Raw genomic sequence first — 18,158 nt, 5'->3', positions numbered from 1 at the left:
GTTTTCTACAACTAAAATAATTTCCCATCTATCTTCTTATGCCTGTACTTATGATGATAAGAAAGAGCGAATAAATTTTTATGGTCTACAAAATCACATATTTCAAAGTCCGGATTATCAAATCTGCTAATCAGTACCACTGCTACCATAATTGCAAAATACATCAAAAGAACTATTTTGGCATAAAGGTTTTGTCTGGATTATATGGAACAAAAAAAAACCCAAAAAACAACTGATGTGTATTTATTTCAGGGGTGAGCAAATCACAAGTTTCTTCTCCTAGCTTAAACAGCAATATTCCTTGTTAAATACCTTTCAAATTATGAAAGAAAAGCAATGGACGTTATTAGACATCAGCAACCATCATTCTTTTTGCAGCATTATTATATTATACCTACTACTACCCTAAACCACAAAAAGAGGGCCAAATATACAAATTATATCTTTCAGGTTCTTCCAGATTTCTTTAAACATTGGTCAACTTTACAGCCAAAAGATAAAGCAAAGGCAATACAAAAGTGGTTAGCACACAATTCTAGACTAGAAATACTAGTGTTCTCTTTCACTACATTAGCATTATTCAGATGAAGATATTATTGACAACAAACAATGCAAAATATGCTACAATATTGTCTTCTAAGTCTGACTATTTCCAAAGTCAAACACATTGTTTATATGAGAAGTAGTAGGTAAGATTTTCAGAGATATGTTCTACTCTGCCATTAATAAAGCAGAGCTTCATCAGGCTCAGTAACACAGGAGTCTTGTGATATTATTGTGTATTACAGAATTGACCATTTATTGAAAAAATGCAGTCTCAGATGAGAAGAGGAAAAAAAACTATTAACCTGATGTGAGCAAAGGGAGACACTTAAAATCTGATAAACAACAACACAGATATTGAGCATCCACCTAGTTTAACAGCTGCAGCACACAGAGGGCTGAGGGGCTCAGGTGGCTGAACACAAAGTTCAATCTTTTCTCCTGCATCAAGGCATGTGGCAAGCATGGCAAGGAAGATCAATTATTCAGACTCTCCTAAATCTATGATTCTTTGAATAGGTTGACAAAAAACAATTATCTTACTTCATACAAATCTCTGAATGCATAATGAATTTAAGATAAAATTTTTTAAAATTCTTGTTTCAGAATTTTTTCCTCCCTGAAACCATCTGTAGTTGGAAATGAAAGTTAAAAGTTTTACTGGTGTCAGAAATATGATAGAAACAAAACTACTACACTGAATGTCTTCAGATGATAGACTGTGTTCAGCCAACATGAAGTATTTCCAAGCCTGAGCCATATCCTAGAACTAAAACCAATCCAGTTGAGCTAGATCAAGGAGTTTGTAGAGAGAGGAATTTGGCTTCTCTGATGCATTACAGAACACAATAATCCTTCTGTATAGTAACAGCTGTATAGTATTGATTGTACCCTACACTTCAATATTAATGAGAGGCAATCTGCCAAGTTACAGATTTCAAAAAAAAGGCTGAACTTTCTCTAGAGACAGGTTTTGTTCAGCCTGAAGACAGGGGACACCTTACAGCAGCCTTCCAGTAGGCAAAGGGGGTTACAAGAGTGCCAGAGAGAGACATTATACAAGGGAATGAAGTGATAGGACAAAGGGGAATGGCTTCAAACTGAAAGAGGGTGGGTTTAGACTGGATATTAAGAATAAATCCTTTACTGTGAGGGTGGTGAAACACTGAAAGAGGTCATCCTGAGAAGCTGTGAAAGACCAGGTTGAATGGAGGCAGTAGAAAGTGTCCTGCCTATGACAGGGATGTTGGAATGAGATTATCTTAAAGTCCCTTCCAACCCAAAGCATTCTGTGATTCTTTATTCATTTGTACATCCAGCCACATAAATGATTATCTTAGGGGTTTTTAGAGCGCCTTAGGTATCCCTAGGAAATACCATTTGTGAGATGTCAAACATCAAGAAAACAGCACAACTGCATTTTTACTTAAAAGTACTACAAGCATAGTAAAAACATATTTGCCATCAGCTACAAATTTGGCTTACCTTTGGCTAGAAGGGTTCACAAAGGATGCCAACTTCAGTCACTCTTTTTCTGATATCACCAAAATGGAGATACCTGCAAGTCAAATGAGAAAGATTTATTGGTTTTGGGTGAACATGTCCCCTTATGATATTAAAGGATAAGTTAAAAAAAAAAAAACTTCAATAAACACTAGTGAAAAATTAAAATCTACTAATTTCTACATAGAAATAAAATATCAAGAACAACTCACTGGCTTTAAAAATCAGCTTAGTTTCATATGTATGTGTTGCAACAAAGAATTTAAAGGTGTTATCTGTGCAAGTTCCTGGCAATAACTGGAAAAAAACCGTTGCTAGGGCAAAGGGTCATGAGCCAGTAGGTGCTGAACCATCAGACTGTTTCATTATGGCTCTGCTTCAAAGGTTATGATAAAGGGCCCACAGCTATTCCTACAACTGTACTGTAAAATGCAAGTAGCCTAATGATATTTTCAATTACAGGGATGAGGAAAGTCATGAAGTTCCATAAAATGTTTTGAGAGAAAAGAGTAGTGAGTTGATCCAGAAGGTTTAGAAATATGCTCTGAGATTCTGTGGGACAACTTACAGCCAAGAAATTATCTAACACTGCAAAATTTATATTTGACAATTTTATATTTGCTTCTGAACAAAGGAAAATAAAAGCATATGTAAAATAAAAATATTCTAGCTAGGTCTGTCTGATCAACATTAGAGAAAGAAATCACAAAACTATCAGCAAGTTGATTTGTCTATTTTATATCAGAGCCAACAAAGTTTCAAAAGGAATTAGTTTTACCATGATCTCAGACAGTAAAATCTGGCTTGAAAATACACAATGTTATATTCATACTGAAAGAAAGGAAAAAGAACACACACACAGCAGGAACAGATGTTATTTCCTGTACTAAATCACCACCATAGGGACAAAAATAATTCTAATAGGTATTTTACAGAATAGTGCATACAATGGAAAAGAACACAAAGCCTCAAAATCAAACGTCAGCTGCATATCTAGGTATTATAGACACCAGTAACACAAACAAACAAAAAGCCCATACAGATGGAATGCAGGACAGTTCACTGTTATCCTCATTCTAGGTCTAGCCAAAACTATGCAACCCCTTAAGTCTACTTTCCCCAGTATGCTCGCACTAGCAAAAACAAAACACCCAACTCCTGGTGCAGTTACAACCTACAACTTGAGCAACCACCTTGGCCAGTGCAGTTCTCATAGGAAAGCTAAAAAAATCCCTAAACTCTATCAGTAGCAGTGTTGACCAGCATCATCAGGTAACTAATCTGTTTGCCAACAGAAGACACAATTAAAAACCCCAAGATATTAAACAGAAATTTCTCATTCCTAACCTAAAAATTACACCTGAAGAAAACAAATTTCTCAGATAAACCTCAGTCTAGTAAAATCTGAAATTAAAGTCATAGTAAATACTGAAAGTCAAAAGTAAAAACATTAGAAGAAAGCAACTGCAAAATTAAAACCAAAGGGTTTTTTTTTAGAATGACTTAGAAATCTGGTCCATTTTCCAATAGAAACTGCTTCCAGTTTTCTTTAAATAAGGTTATGAGAATATTATAATTATTAGCATTGTTTTTCTCACAAAAATAAAAAAGTAATCATATATTCAAATCACTGGAAAAAAGCAAGCTTCAAAACGTCTGTCTCAAAGACAGTTTTTAAATTGTCCATTTATCAGAAGAAAAAGTGGAATCAATTGATCCTCAGAGTAAAGTAGGATTTAGAGGATTATGTTACTCTTTTGTGAGGCAGCCAAATGGGAAAACATTAGGCCTTGTCCACATACTAATTTTTTTCTTTAATCCAAAGTTCTTATACAGAACACTGAATCAGGAAAAGCATTTAAGAACTGAGAAGAAAAATGTTATATATTCCAAAAATAACTTCTTATTTCACCAGTATTCAAAAGTTTTCTTTATAACATCTTGCCCCCACATTCATTAAGGTCTACAAATGGAAAATAACCTCAAAATTTCAAGTAATGTAGGTTCCTTTAAGCTCACATAAAGTAACAAATTACAAATCAGAAATGATGATATGCCTATTTTCTTTCATGTACTTCAAAACTTATTTGTAGTATTGGACACGATAAAGCTGCTGCACAGTAAGTGATTACCACAGATCTGTTTGTCCTGGACATCTCATCTTTTATTGCTCGTGGAGTTATATGTGGGTTGCTTTATTCTCCAGGATGCAATAATGGATTTCATTTGTTGGTTTCTTAATCTTTATCTGAATGTCTAGTGGAACTGAAAACCAGTACCTTGTTTCTACAGGAATTGTCACCAAGGAAGTCAAGTTGGCAAAAGAGAAGGCAAAGAAGAGTTCACACTGAAAGATACTGAAATGCAGGCAGAAATAATTTCTGCATAGGAAAGTCAATCCTTGTTAGTAGCCCTGTTTAGCAAAAAGACTTTCCTAACTGTGGTTTGCCATATACTGCACCTAATTTTCGACTGCAAAAAAAGTATTTTTCTGCATGAATATGTAGCATTACTTATGTCCCAGTCTTTTAATATTTTCTATTCCTATTTTTTTCTGTTATAGAAAAAGGAGAAAGACAGAATAATATCAGTACAAGCTCTCTAGTTTTCCCTGGGCAAGTTTTCTTTCTCTACCCAAAAAGTTTTGTCTATTTAGAAGAAATTGATTCCAGAAAGAATGGGCAAAGAGGCAGGATCCTCATCGGGAAAGCCTAGTTCCAAGCGGCTTCTTAGTGCTCCAAAACACTGTACAGATGGTCACTGCTGAGATGAGCTCCACAGCATGTTCGGTATGTCCAGAATATCAACCTGACACAGTCAATCTACCCAGCAAGTCCAATGTACCCTGGACACACTCAATTTACATAGTAGGAGCTGCATTTTTGGTGGGACATCCAATTAAAAATAAATTCCATGAAGGACCACAAAGGCTAGCTAATGCCTTGTCAAGTCACTTGTTCTCAACTGTGGGATACAGCGACATCAGAAAGTGTCTTCAGCACTCCAAACTTTTAAGAAGAAACTTTGACCTTCCCTCTACACCTAGACCAAGTCTCATACATGACTGTAGGAGACCTTTTTGTAATAAGAGGCTTTGTTTGTTCAAGCCCCTGCCTTGAACAAAGAATTAGAAAACTACAGAGAGAAAGCAAACAAGCAGACTGACAATTCTGGCCCAGAAGAACAGAAATCCAAATACAGGCAGCAAAGGATTCCTTTTCTTCTGTTGGGACAAAGACAGGGCACATTCTCCTTTCACCAAGACACGCCAGAAGATACACAACTCTCGGCTGCCTTTGACAAACACAGATGCATATACTGCAGCCTTATTTGCCAACCTAGGCTGAAATATCCAGACATCAGGATTTCTGTGTGAGGAAGTGGACCCATCACACAAGAAAAAAAAAAACATCATTTCTTTAACAGCTAATACTGCTATTAAAGCTTTTTGTATTTAAGCACCCCTTTTGAAAAAATGGAGTTCAGCATCTATTAAGCAAACAAGATTTTTTACTTTCTTCTTTCCCATACTTACAACTGCCTTTTCATGATATTCAAGTACTAAGAATCTTGAACTTAATATATAGAGCAAAGAAATGACAAAAACTGCTACAATACATTTCCATTTTCAAGCATGACTTAAGTACAAGAAGTGCAGATAAAAGTGATACAATCAATGACAAGATTTTCCTCTATCTACTCAATTTTATTGGCAAAGCTATTGTCAGTCCTATCATCTTATACACCCAAGATTTCAAGAAAGCTGTATTATTCCATAATACTTATGCAGAGTTTAAATACCTCATCCACAATTCTTACTGGCGATAAAGACTCTTGCTGGTGCTACACAAGACAAATGAAAATCAAATAGCTATTCAGAGAAATTAATTTTATAACACAGGCCAGGCAATCTTTTATAAGATTGCCAGGTTCACACCAGAATTTAGTGAATATATTTCATATGTGAAGCAGAACTTTGAAAATATATACGCTCTACAAGTACATTGGAAACCATTACTTCCATGAAAAATCCAATTATGACACTTGTCCAGCAAAGACAACCGTACTTCAAAGAGATCAAAACCAGATGTGCAAAAGTAACTTGAACATCTATCTAAAAGTACAAGTATCAAAACTGCTTGTTTATAAATAAAAGCCATACTGCATCAGCTCTTAGTGTAGTCTCTCTCTGATCTAGTTCTTACAGTGATCACAGGTTACACAAAGGATTTGGGATCAAACCACAGCACTCCATGTCCTACCTCCTGCTTTGATTTCAGCAACTAATGGAAGCATCTAGCACTTTAAAGGGGCAAGACTGAAGTGATTGCATGTATTTTGCCGTGTATTTCCTCTCCAAGTACTAAACTCAATTTAACTACATATAACTTTCCGTATTCCCAACACAATAGACTGATCTCTGTAAAGGCCTTTTCCTTCCTTTCATACAGAAAATATCCTGTAAATAGCTTATTTCCCACTCTCTAAGTGACTCCTGTTGTTTACAGGAAGGAAAAGGAACAGAAATCTTGCCATAAAACAGTGAGAGCTAAAAAGTTCTGTTTCACTTCCTCCTGTGCAGGTGTTTCATACAAAAAATCTATTTTAATTCTTCATTTCAGGGAGAAAACATTTTGCTTCTTTTTGAAATACAGACTGAGAAATAGAAAACAATAAGGTTAAGGAAGTAGCAGCATGCTTTACTGTGAAACAAAGCAAAGATATACAATCACCATTGCCATAAAACTTGTGAAATCCCTGGCTTTGCAGACAGCAATTATTTTACATGTTGACTTGTAAACTGGGCTTTCCTTCTAAATCCGTAAGTTCATTCTTAATTTTTTGCTGCCCAGATAAATGTGTAGAGGTCAATGTTCCAGATATCTTTGACAAAAAAAAAAAAAATCCAACTCCAAAACAACACAAAAAACAATACCAAACTCCTCCCTTTTCTGACAAGGTAGTTGATTTTAATACCAATGCTGCCCACAATGCTACAATGTCCATTTAACACCCAGAATGGAATTCCCTAGCAACAGATCCTGCTTGAACTCTATATTCTAAACTAAAGGGACAAGGACAATGAAAAATAACTTGTGTTCGTTCAAGATGTATGGCATCTCTGTTTGTACACTTGTTTTTCAGTTTCAGAAATATCAACATCCACCATAGTAAGAATTATATTCATCTCCCTAAGAGCTGTAATTCTCTATTGCCCACTGGTGTGTGGAAAACTCAAATTCTAAAAGAAGTCAAGCACGTGAGGGCACTAATCATCTTACAGGCCACACATATCACCCAGTTCAAAAGGAAATTGAGAACTTTATTACATAATACCACAACACACCTATCACAGATGCTGTCACAATATAAAATTATATAAAAATATTATCACAAGCTTATATGTGCCTCTCTGAGGAAGGAGGCTTATTTGATCCAGGCTGGCTGAACCTCACCAGCTACAGGTCAGATTACAGATATTTCCCCATCACAGTAAATGCTGTTCCTAGTTCTACGTACCAGTCCCTGTACAGGCAGCAAAGGAGGGATGCCTTCCCAGTGGATGCACTTCCAAACTGTTCTACCTGAGCTGCACAGGGAACAACATTAATTTACCAGTGAGCACACTGCCCAAACACCCATTTCCTATCTTAAAGCAACAGTAAGCCAGCTGGAAGGAGTGGATGGGCCCAAGACACACTGAGGGTCATCAGATAAATCACCACTGTTTCAATCAAAGCCAGTGTTCCAGTGAAACATGCAATTACTTGGAGTTCGTTAAAAGCAGCTTTCCATATTTTGTGATCAGTTACCTGGGAAAACAAATTACATCACTGCACTGTGGATACTTAAAGAAAGATTTGCTAATTAAGCACAATTAATTACACAGCAGCACTAATTTGAAAAGCAATCTCCATTCATCTTTTGTCTGCTTAAGTCTCAGATTGACTGCTGAGAATAATTATTTATAGAACCTGCAATTTTGGATGATCCTTTCTCTGAGAAGGATAACAAAGAGCACTGGCTAAGAAACACATAAGGTGAACAGCAAATGTACACAACTGACACACTCTCTAATATAAGTGCCAGCATAAATAGATCTATCCTTAGGCTATCAGAATTTCCTTACATACACTCAAATGCAACTATAGCTTCATCCTGAACATGACAAAAAATCCACTAACCCTGCTCTGACCTGAAAGAGCTCTACCACATTTAGAATATAACCCCGGGTAAAGAACATTCCTTATTACAAAAACAGAAAAGGTAATCTTGAGATAGGTTTACCTTCTGAGCTGACTTTTTAACTGGGAAAGGATCTGTGCTTAACATCAAAGTTATTTTGCCAAAAATGAACAGAACACCCCACAATGCCCATCATTTCCATAGATGTCTTTTTACCTGCAATAAATCTGCAATTAATATGGAATGTAAGTATCTTTAATAAACGGTAATAAGCATAGAGCTTGATCTTTCTCATTTGTATTTTCAACATGACACTCCACACACTGCTATCCCCATACATAATGTGAACATCATCTTCATTCCCACCTTTATTTTTCTCCTATGAAACAATGTTCAGCTCCAGGCATCCTTTTCTCCCTTTGCAATACCTCATTTTGACAGCACAGCAAAAGCATGTAATAAGCAAGATCACAAAGAAAGCACGAAACAATATCCATTCTGGCACCACCAACTATCAGGTTTGGACCACCAATTATAGAAAATACAGTAGATGAGAGAGATTAAATAGTATAGCTATTTTCAGGAATAGTTCAACATTTAGCCCTAATAGTCTTTTGTTCCTTGTTTGGCTGGGGGTTTTTCTCAGGGTTTTTTTGGTGTGGTTTTTTTGGGTTTTTTGTTTTGGGGGGGGGGGGTTTGGGTTTTTTTGTTTGTTTCTTTGTTTGGTCTGGGTTTTTTTGTTTGATTTGTTTTATTTTCAACTTTGCATTATGCCAAACTTAATCACAGAAGAGATAAAGGGCTTAAATGTGAGTAGTCTGGTATAATCACAGCAAAGCTGAGTACCACACCACACAATGAAAGACACAGGGGCTCTTGAATTCCGTGCATTTTCAGAGTACAGCAGTAAGACATGCGCAGTACCTCCTGAATACAAAAAAATAGAAATATCATGAACATAAGTATGCTGAAAATATTAACGATAAAGGAGAATTATCAGCCTGGAAGTGAAGTTACTAAACAAGGCAGAAGTTATTGGCTTCATCCACAGAAAAGCAGAGTAAAAAAAAAATCAGCTGGATGATGAGGTAGCACCTGACAATTTCAATTAAAGATAAGTGAAACATGGCAGCTGACTTGGAGCAACAGCTTAAAAGCAGGAAAGACACAAAAATTACTCACAAGTCATAAAATGGGTGTGAAAAAACCCCATAACTATATCACAGTGTTGTGAAGGCTATTCACAGAAATAGCATGAATACTTTTCTATATTGCTTCCATAGGTCTGCTTAATACTTTATTTATCATTGGCATTTCTCTGAGGTGGAAAAATACTTTTTTGTCATTTTTGAGTAGAAAGTAACATATTAAGTACTATGCAAAAACCCAAAGCATTTCTTTATCAGCTCTGTTTTCATCAAGCATGAAAAGTAAGATGATTTTCAAATACAGTCAGTGGAGAGGAATTTCTTTATTATTACTGTCTCTCAAAAACAAGAGTAGAGTTTTGTGCATATCATTTGTAAATGACTTCATGTTTGTAGCATATGCTTTTTGACAGTGTCGCTTGCTTTTTCAAATATACACATGAGCCAGTCATTTCAGAATGAGGTAATAAAAGGGCTAAAAGATGAAGAAAAATGTAATAATCTTAAGTTTTGTCGTGGCTGAGAGGCACTTCTGGAAGTCATGCAGTCCAATCTTCTGCTCATCAGAATGGAAATGGTAAGGCATGGCCAGGTCTTGCTGAGTGTTCAAGATCTCCAGGGATGGAAAATGCAGCCATGACTCCAGGCAGTCTGTCCCGGGCCTGTACTGGCCTCCTGGCAGTGTGCTTCCTCCCTCTGACCCCAACACACCATACCAGAGCTTGGGGCCAGTCTGAGGACAGTGGAAAAAACTCACTTCTATCCTTTTGTGGAACTACCCCCAAGCACCTATGGGATACCCTTGGGTCACTCAGGAGCTGCTGCTTTGTCAGAGTGAGCAAGCCTAGCTCTGTCAGCTTCTCCTGCCATTTCATTTTCTCCAAGCAAGGTCCTTTGACCCCTTCTTGGTGCTCTTCAGTTTCTCAACATCCCTCTTGAAATGCAGGGACTAAAATTACATATTTAGCATAAATCAAGATCTTTAACATTTCATCCAGCTCTCCTACTGAAATACCCAGCAATGTAAACAAAGTAGTTTGCAGAATTTGGAAATTAATTCTTCATTCAATTATAGCCTCATAGTGTATTCCTTACACACTGAACCCACGCATTTGATTGAAAATCCTATTCAAAATTCTGGAAACCTCTTCCAGCCTTCACTCTGAAACAGCACTGAAAAGATTGACAATGCCCAGAACTGCATTTGAATGTCTCCCATTTCCCTCAGAATATCAGAGGCAAAAATAGCATAATTGGTCATCAAATTCATTCCAAGAATATGAGTCTTAGAGTTTACTACTATTGCTTTTTATAGTCAACACTCATTACACGGTGTTTATGGCCAGATTAAACACAAACAACACAAACTGAAGAGGAATAGACAAGGCAAATACACAACAGAAGAGAAAGATTTAACAGAGATTCTTTCAATCTATACCAAGACCTGAGCTGGTATGTACACTACAATATGCTGTAACAAGAACATTACCCCTCTTAGGTCAAGAGGGGCTAATCTGGACGCAGTCCAAAACCTTCAGCATCCCAAATAACTTTCATCTATATCCATAGATGAGCAAAATTTGGTGACAGATTTTTGGGTAGATGTTTATTCTAATTACACAGAGGTCAAAGAAAGTTTGACATAGACTAAAATCATTTCACCCATTAAGTGAACTGAAAAGAACACCTTTTTTGAAGGTTGCAACACCAGATGTTTCAGGATATGGTAGCTGCCTCATATTAAAAAAAAGACTGAAGCTCAATAAAGTGTGAATTTTATATAACAACTTTGATTTGAGTAAACATTTTTGGGAAGTTGGAATGGGACCATAGATCTTTACAGGCTCTGAAAAATTACAAATTAATTCTTCTTTGATTACTTTTGACTAAGGAAACATTTTCACTACATTTTGGATTCCCATCGCAACTAGAGCCCAATATACTTACACTACAGGCCAGGTAGGGTATACTCTGTTTGCATGACCAAAAAAAGAAAAAATATTTGTTCACCACCCTTTCACTCATCCAAAGTTCCTGACCTGTTACTAAATAAATAATTTATATAACCTGTTGGGGGTCAGGAGAAGCTGTTGGTTTTGTTTGGGGTTTTTTGTATTATTGTGTTTCTCTCCTTCTCCATCCTCAACCCCCAGGCATTGGTGCAGTGAAGTCTCCTTCACAAAGCATTTCAAATGTGGGCAATTACAATTACCACTTCTACTGCTATTTCCCAGAACTTTTTTCTTTACTGAATGGCAAAACCAAATTAAGTAAAAACTTTAGCTTAGTCTCTGGTCAAGATTACCTCATTTTGATTCCTTTTCCATTTATGTTTGACAGATACTTTTTCTCTTCTATTACAGAAAACCGCTAGAGAATTTTGATTGTACAGGTTTTCCAGTTTAAATTTGTAAGGTCATCATTCTTGCAGATGAGACTTCAGTAACTTATTTAAAATATGGCACAGTTTGTACAGTTCTGAACAAAAACACAGTTTGTATTTCAGACATGCCTAAATATGCCAGCCTGCCAATCAAACCAAAAGCCTCCCAAAGGCACTATTGCACAAGAAGAGAGATGAAGAGAGGCATGGATAATAGCATGGTTCCTGTAAAAAAATTGCTAAGAGCCAGGTTTGTTTGCTGTACCAGAAATATGTGAAAGCAATGCTTTTCAGGAATTTTTTTAGATTTTACTGCCTGGGGAATAAAAAAAAAAAACATATCTAAATTATTGAATAATTAGCAGGGATAAAATTTTCACTTCTCCATGTGCCACATACAGCAGCTTTTTCTCCTTCAGTAGGATAGACCCTGGGTTTGTGTATTTAAAATGGCCATCTGCTTCTGAACTTAGACAAATGCACTTAACTGTGGACTAGTTACAGATATTCAGTATTTGACAAACAGGAGTAATAGCCACCTATGACAGCAGTGAACAAAACAAAGTTGGCTAGAAGACAAATCCTGTCCCCATAATTCTACACACAATTACATGGTTTAGATACCAGCACACATCAAAGCAAATAAAACAGTGTTTAAAAAGGCATTTACACTCTTAAACTTAAAATCCACCAGTTAAGATTTTACAAATTTCAGCACAATTCACATACGACCTAATCTACATCTAAATAAACCAAGAGTAAGCAGATTTTGGACACATTTATTTAAGAAAATCAAAATAAAATACAAAACTAGGAGCCTCATTTTGATAATATCAATATATTCAATTATTTTTTCTGTAAAAGAAAATTAATTACCACATTTATACAAAGAGAACAACACATTCTCTCAATGTGTGTTTTTTAAGCCACAAATTTTAAATTTTTTTCCCCCAAACATTAATTACAGGCATTCTGCCACCTAGTAAAGGTTGAGCAGGGCTTTGGCACCAGGCCATGCCACATCTGCCTCAAAATCAAGTCTCCCTCATTCACCCAGCACATTGGTCTGCCATGCTGTTGGCACAGGCTTTCGGTCCTGTTAAAAAATTCAGTAAATCAGAGGAATTGAACCTAACTTGAAACAAACTTGCAAGGCTGTTGGAAGTTCTAGAAACACATCCTTTATCTCAGCCATTGAATCAAAACTAAACAAAGACAAAGCTTTCTATGATGAAGCTTCAATTGCTCCTAGGAAGAAGACTGGAGTAAAATATTGATTTACAAATATTTCAAAACTGTGTTTGCCACCACATAATTTTATCTCAATAAAAATTACATATTTACATAACAATTTTTACTCATTAAGGTTGTATGATTTATTTCGTGCTGAAAATGGCAATAAAATGAAAGAGTAATAAAAATCTGCAGCCAAACAGTACAACATTTCTACCAGGAATAGACATCTAGAAATAAAAAAAAATAAATTCTAAGTCATAAACATCACAGACCAAGGATCAACTATCTCCTTCTGCTGACTTATAAACCCAAGACCAACAACAGAAGTCTCACCAGTGCCGTGTTTCAGATCTGAGAGTTTTGCTTCTTTTGCCCACTTGGAACAGACAATGAAAGACTCACTCATAGTTGTGCCTTATTTCTCTTTCTGCATTTCAGAGGTGTGCACAGGCACCCAAGAATACACACCCAAGCCACTCACCCCTCTCACATGCGGCAAAGATTTCCCTGCTCCCCAACCCAAGATCATTACTGTTGTTTTATTTCTTTCCATGCTCAAGACAAAGGTTCAATTGAAGTATACACACTTTGCCTGTATCACAAATATCCTAAATATCACCCAGCACGTCTTCTCCCTTCCCACTAAGGGACAGGATTTCTTGTTTCAATCATGATTATCACCTGTAAGATTTTTAAGCAGCTAACGCTTTTAAGAAAAATCAGGTACACAACTGCTTTCTGCAGAAAACCAAAGTCTTTACAAGTTAACCTACATTTAGAAGTATAGACAAAAAGAAACAAAGAAACAAAAGGAACATAAAATACTAAACAAAGAAACAAAAGGAACATAAAATACTATCTAATATACTTTGGATATGAAGAGAGCAGAATATTTTTGCTTGAAAATTTTTTTATCCCCTACCACATGAGACAAATAGCATCTAGTGTTAATTACTGAAACAAACATACTTTGAAAACTGACCATGAACTTAGAAAACACAGAAAGGTCAGAATTCTAGACCTTGGCATTCCAATGGGACAAATGGTCAATAATCTTGCAGGCCTCAGACTCTGCTTTAGATAAAAATCAGACTAAGACAGTGGGAGTAAGTCCAGGCACAGGCTTTGTCCCCTTTGTACTGAAAGTGACAGCTGAAAAGAATCTGTATCAGCCAAGCAGGGCAGTGATAGTTCTGTACAAAGAGAGACTCACTCTGCAAGTTTTTCATTTTTTCTTGTATATCCCTCTACCACAAAAGACAGTGTTAAGTTTCAGACACGTTTTTTTGTTCTGTGAAGGCTGCAAGGTTCAGGCATGCAGAGTAGTTACCCACTTGTGGACTACAAGACAAACAGACCATCATTTTGTTACAAACTGCTCACAATATAATAATGGAAAATTATTCTTGGAAAAAAATATAGGAAAATGACATACAAAGCAAGCTTGCAGTGTGCTTGGTATAAATCCCTAATTCTCAAATATTCTACTCAAAATATCAATGATCATAAAATACAGAGCTGCACTCCCATCTGTAATTATCACAGAGCAGTCAGGAAATAACTGAATGGCATTCTTTTGATACAAGGAAAAAAACCCACAAACCCACCACCTAAATTCATCTAATCTAGTGCTTAATGTATAACAATGAAACTTGAAGTGATTTATTTTCTTTCAGATGAACAATTATTTTAATCTAGCAAAAACTTAGAGCATTTTGTATAAATTATCATTAACATTTTCATATTTCCCATGTGTTTTTATTCACTTGGTCTTCTCACCCCCCTCAAGAGCACCTTGAAAGCACAAATATCCACTTATTCCGCAGCCCATCAGTTTCTGGAGAGAAACTGTTGTTAATATATTAACTTCCCAGAAAACACTGCTATACACCTTACTGCCTCTTAAACATTACTGTTATCAACTCTTCTAATAGGATAATGGCATCTTAATTAACTTTGTTACTCTGTGTACTTGCAGAGTGGAAGTTCTACAAATCGTTCATCTTTGATTACAAACATAATATTAAAACATACCAGTGGCTATGGTAGTCACATAAAAGAGAGGAAAAAAGAAAAGTGAAGCTATTTCTGTCAAGTATATCAGAGTTATCATTAAATTTATGAACAACTTCCAGAGTATATATACTAAATGTTTGTTTCAGGCAAGATGTTAAAATAAGAAAAAAACCCTGATTCTACAGGAGACAAAATCTTTCTGTCAAAGTATTTAAAATATTGATGACATAGAAGCTCAAGAGGTTTTCATTGCCACCATACTCAAACATCACACAGTTGTTTCATTTGATTACTTCATCTGTATGATAAAAGGTGCTAGTCCTATAGGTATTAAAGAGGGGGGAAAAATAAAATGACAAGATTTGTATCCTGAAAAGTATTCAGGCATTTAAGTCTATTAAATAAACAATCCCTCTCCAGCCCCCTCCTCCACCACCACCTTTGTGAACCATATACAGACTTTCTAGTCTTTGGAACCTCCTGCAGAGTTTTTATTTCCTCTGACTGCTGAGATAGAAAATTGTTTAAAGCCCAAGTTGTTTGAAAGGACAGAACAATCTCTATGCCTAAAAAACACTCTCCATCTACTCCTCTACGTCATGCTCCATTATTTTAAAATGCACAGCTGGAAAAGGAATTTCACCAATTTGCCAGTGGTCAAGGGACAACCTGTGGTGTTGGACTACTCAGGGGCTGAGAGCACATCCTCTTGGCAGCAATAAATGGGAAACCTTATGGGTAGGCTGCAAATCTGAGCACATACTTCCCAGCCAGAAGGTGCCCAGGAGCTGACAGCCAGCTGTCTTTCACCAGGAGGTGTGCTCTGCCTCCAGCCTCCACAGGGATAAACCACACACTGGGCCCCTTTGGGGACAGTAAACCACCCAGGGTTTCTGTCAGCTGTGCAGCTGTACCACAGGCCTATGCTTTCTAAGCAAAGAAAAGTCATTTTTTGTTCCACAAGGGGGTAATAGCAAGTCAGTAGAGGGGTGTGGGAGACAGAATAGAGCACAAGTGAAGGGCATGAAAACTTTTACTGCAGAATGAAAGACTCCATGTGGGAGAAGAAAAGTATTAGAGTAGAAATTATGTCATTACAGTTTAAGGAAAAAATGCATTCTAAACAGATTTCTTGGGTTTTAATTTATTGCCAAAGAGGTTGAAGGCCATAAACATTTTATTAGAAGCTCAGATTTTAGGTTTCAAAATATCTCATAACTGCAAGGTTTTATTGTGGTCAGCTCAACTATGAGAATTTTTATGTTGTTGCTATAAATCAGCTGGGCTACTGGCAATTAGTTGCAATTTTGTTGAAAGCTACTTTAAAAGAACAAAAAAAGCCAGAATAGAAATAGAAAAAAGGCAGAGATAGAAAAAAAGCAGAAATATAAAAATACAAAGCAAATATATCAAGCTGTGTTTTTATTTTGGTGCAAGTAACCAAAACACTGGTATGTGATCAAATCTGAGAGTCAAACTACTATAGCAAGCAAAAGTCATAAAAATTAAACATTGAAAAAGTCACCATTACAAGATAGTGCTCTGTGATCATTCCATTAAGATTTCATGTAACAGCCATGCTGCCTTCATGAAGAGAAAAGGGAGAAGAGGGGACAGCCCAAGGAATATGCACTTTTTCCACCTCAAGCTGAACATGAAAAAAGCCTGAAAAATACCTAAAGAGCAAAGTAGGTGCAGCTAATGTAATGCTTTTAAACCTGCAGAACAACACTTCTCAGTCACTTTTCTTAATAGTGTGGGGGGTTTGGTAGGTTCTGTTTATTTAAGTACCCTTCCCATTGAGTAACCATGTCTCAGATTACTCAACTCCATTTGAGTGAGCTTGACAAAATGAAGACACAGTATTTTTATAATTCTGTCCAAGTCATAACAAGCTAGAGAAAATATTTACTTCCTGAATACTGAGAAATAAGTGTTTACTCCAAAAACTTTGGTTCATCTTGCTATTTGCTTTCTTCTCAAATATTCACCTTAAAAATTTGTAAAGCACATCAGCATCAGCAGTGTTCTTTTTAGCTTCCATTTCTCAATTGCTCTGTCACATTGTGTAGCATTCAGAACTAGAAACACAGTTTATGTTAAGGTCAAAATTTTATTTGAGTTAGCTTCATGAAAAATATATTTTAAATTCTCTAAAATTTCTCTGTCATGCAAACAAAATATTGTTGAGAGAAAAGATCAGGAGATAACCCTCCAAAGCTTAGTCCTGCTCCAAAAAGAAAATGCCAATGAACAGACTTTTTAAACTCACTAATGAGTTAGTTCTGAAGGTTTTTGTTTCTGAAGACACTGATCTGTACCTATCATCAGTCTTAATGCAACAGTTTTGGAGATTCGTAAGTTTAATAGAATTAATGTTCGAATTCTTTTTTTTTTGCTGAAAGTATGGTTTAAAAAGGACATCTGACTGAGCTTTTCCATGCTCTTCCATTTTGAGCAAAATAAAACCTTCAGAAGGCAAGTCCCAGCTTTCCTTGCCAATTGACAAGCACTATCTATCATGGTTATTTTAACTTAAAGGAATTTTACCCTAAAGGAAATTCTTTCCATTCCCTTTCCTGTTTGTTTTGATTATCTCAGTACGTATTTGCAACCTTGTTCATACTGAAGCTGAATGTTATACAAACACCTGAAATTTTAAACACTTAATAAAATGGATTCTAAAAACCAAAACAGGGATCTGAAGGTCTGGCTCATGCTTTGGTAAACATAGAAATACTTAAAAGTGTAACCACTGTGAAGCTGGATGAGAAAGAGCAGGAATCATCTCAAGCTTCTGGGGTTCTGCTGAGTCTTGTTTATAGCTAATGAAACTAAGAGGTTAAGGATGAACAAAGTGCAAACAGAAGATTTTTCCAGAACTGAACCATTTTAATTTGTACTTTAAAATACTCAAACAAATCACAGAATTTTTTTCCCCTGCCACATAGGTACCTTTAGCATGAGTTATCACAAGTTTCATCGTACTAAAATTAGTAGCCAAAGCAAAAGAACCAAATACAAATGTAAGTTTGACTTGCTGAGAGCCAATTTCAAATTCATATCCTGTTTCTTAACATTAAAACAATCTTTTGGAAGGGATCCAATGGAATTGCTCAATAGAAATTCACACACTCAAATTC

General features: G+C 36.1%; 1 protein-coding gene across 4 annotated transcripts in view; it reads right to left on the bottom strand.

Annotated features, from left to right (window-relative positions):
- SIPA1L2 (signal induced proliferation associated 1 like 2) overlaps positions 1 to 18,158 on the bottom strand; it is a 125,123-nt gene that overhangs the window by 96,710 nt on the left and 10,255 nt on the right. For all 4 annotated transcript variants that reach the window (XM_064708519.1, XM_064708520.1, XM_064708521.1 and 1 more), the window contains exon 2: positions 2,029 to 2,101. The gene's annotated coding sequence lies outside the window, so the exon portion shown is untranslated. The remainder of the gene's footprint in view (positions 1 to 2,028; positions 2,102 to 18,158) is intronic.

The sequence above is a fragment of the Zonotrichia leucophrys genome, chromosome 3 (assembly GCF_028769735.1).
Source record: "Zonotrichia leucophrys gambelii isolate GWCS_2022_RI chromosome 3, RI_Zleu_2.0, whole genome shotgun sequence".
Classification (NCBI taxonomy): domain Eukaryota; kingdom Metazoa; phylum Chordata; class Aves; order Passeriformes; family Passerellidae; genus Zonotrichia; species Zonotrichia leucophrys.
This window is presented reverse-complemented; position numbering and strand designations above follow the sequence as displayed.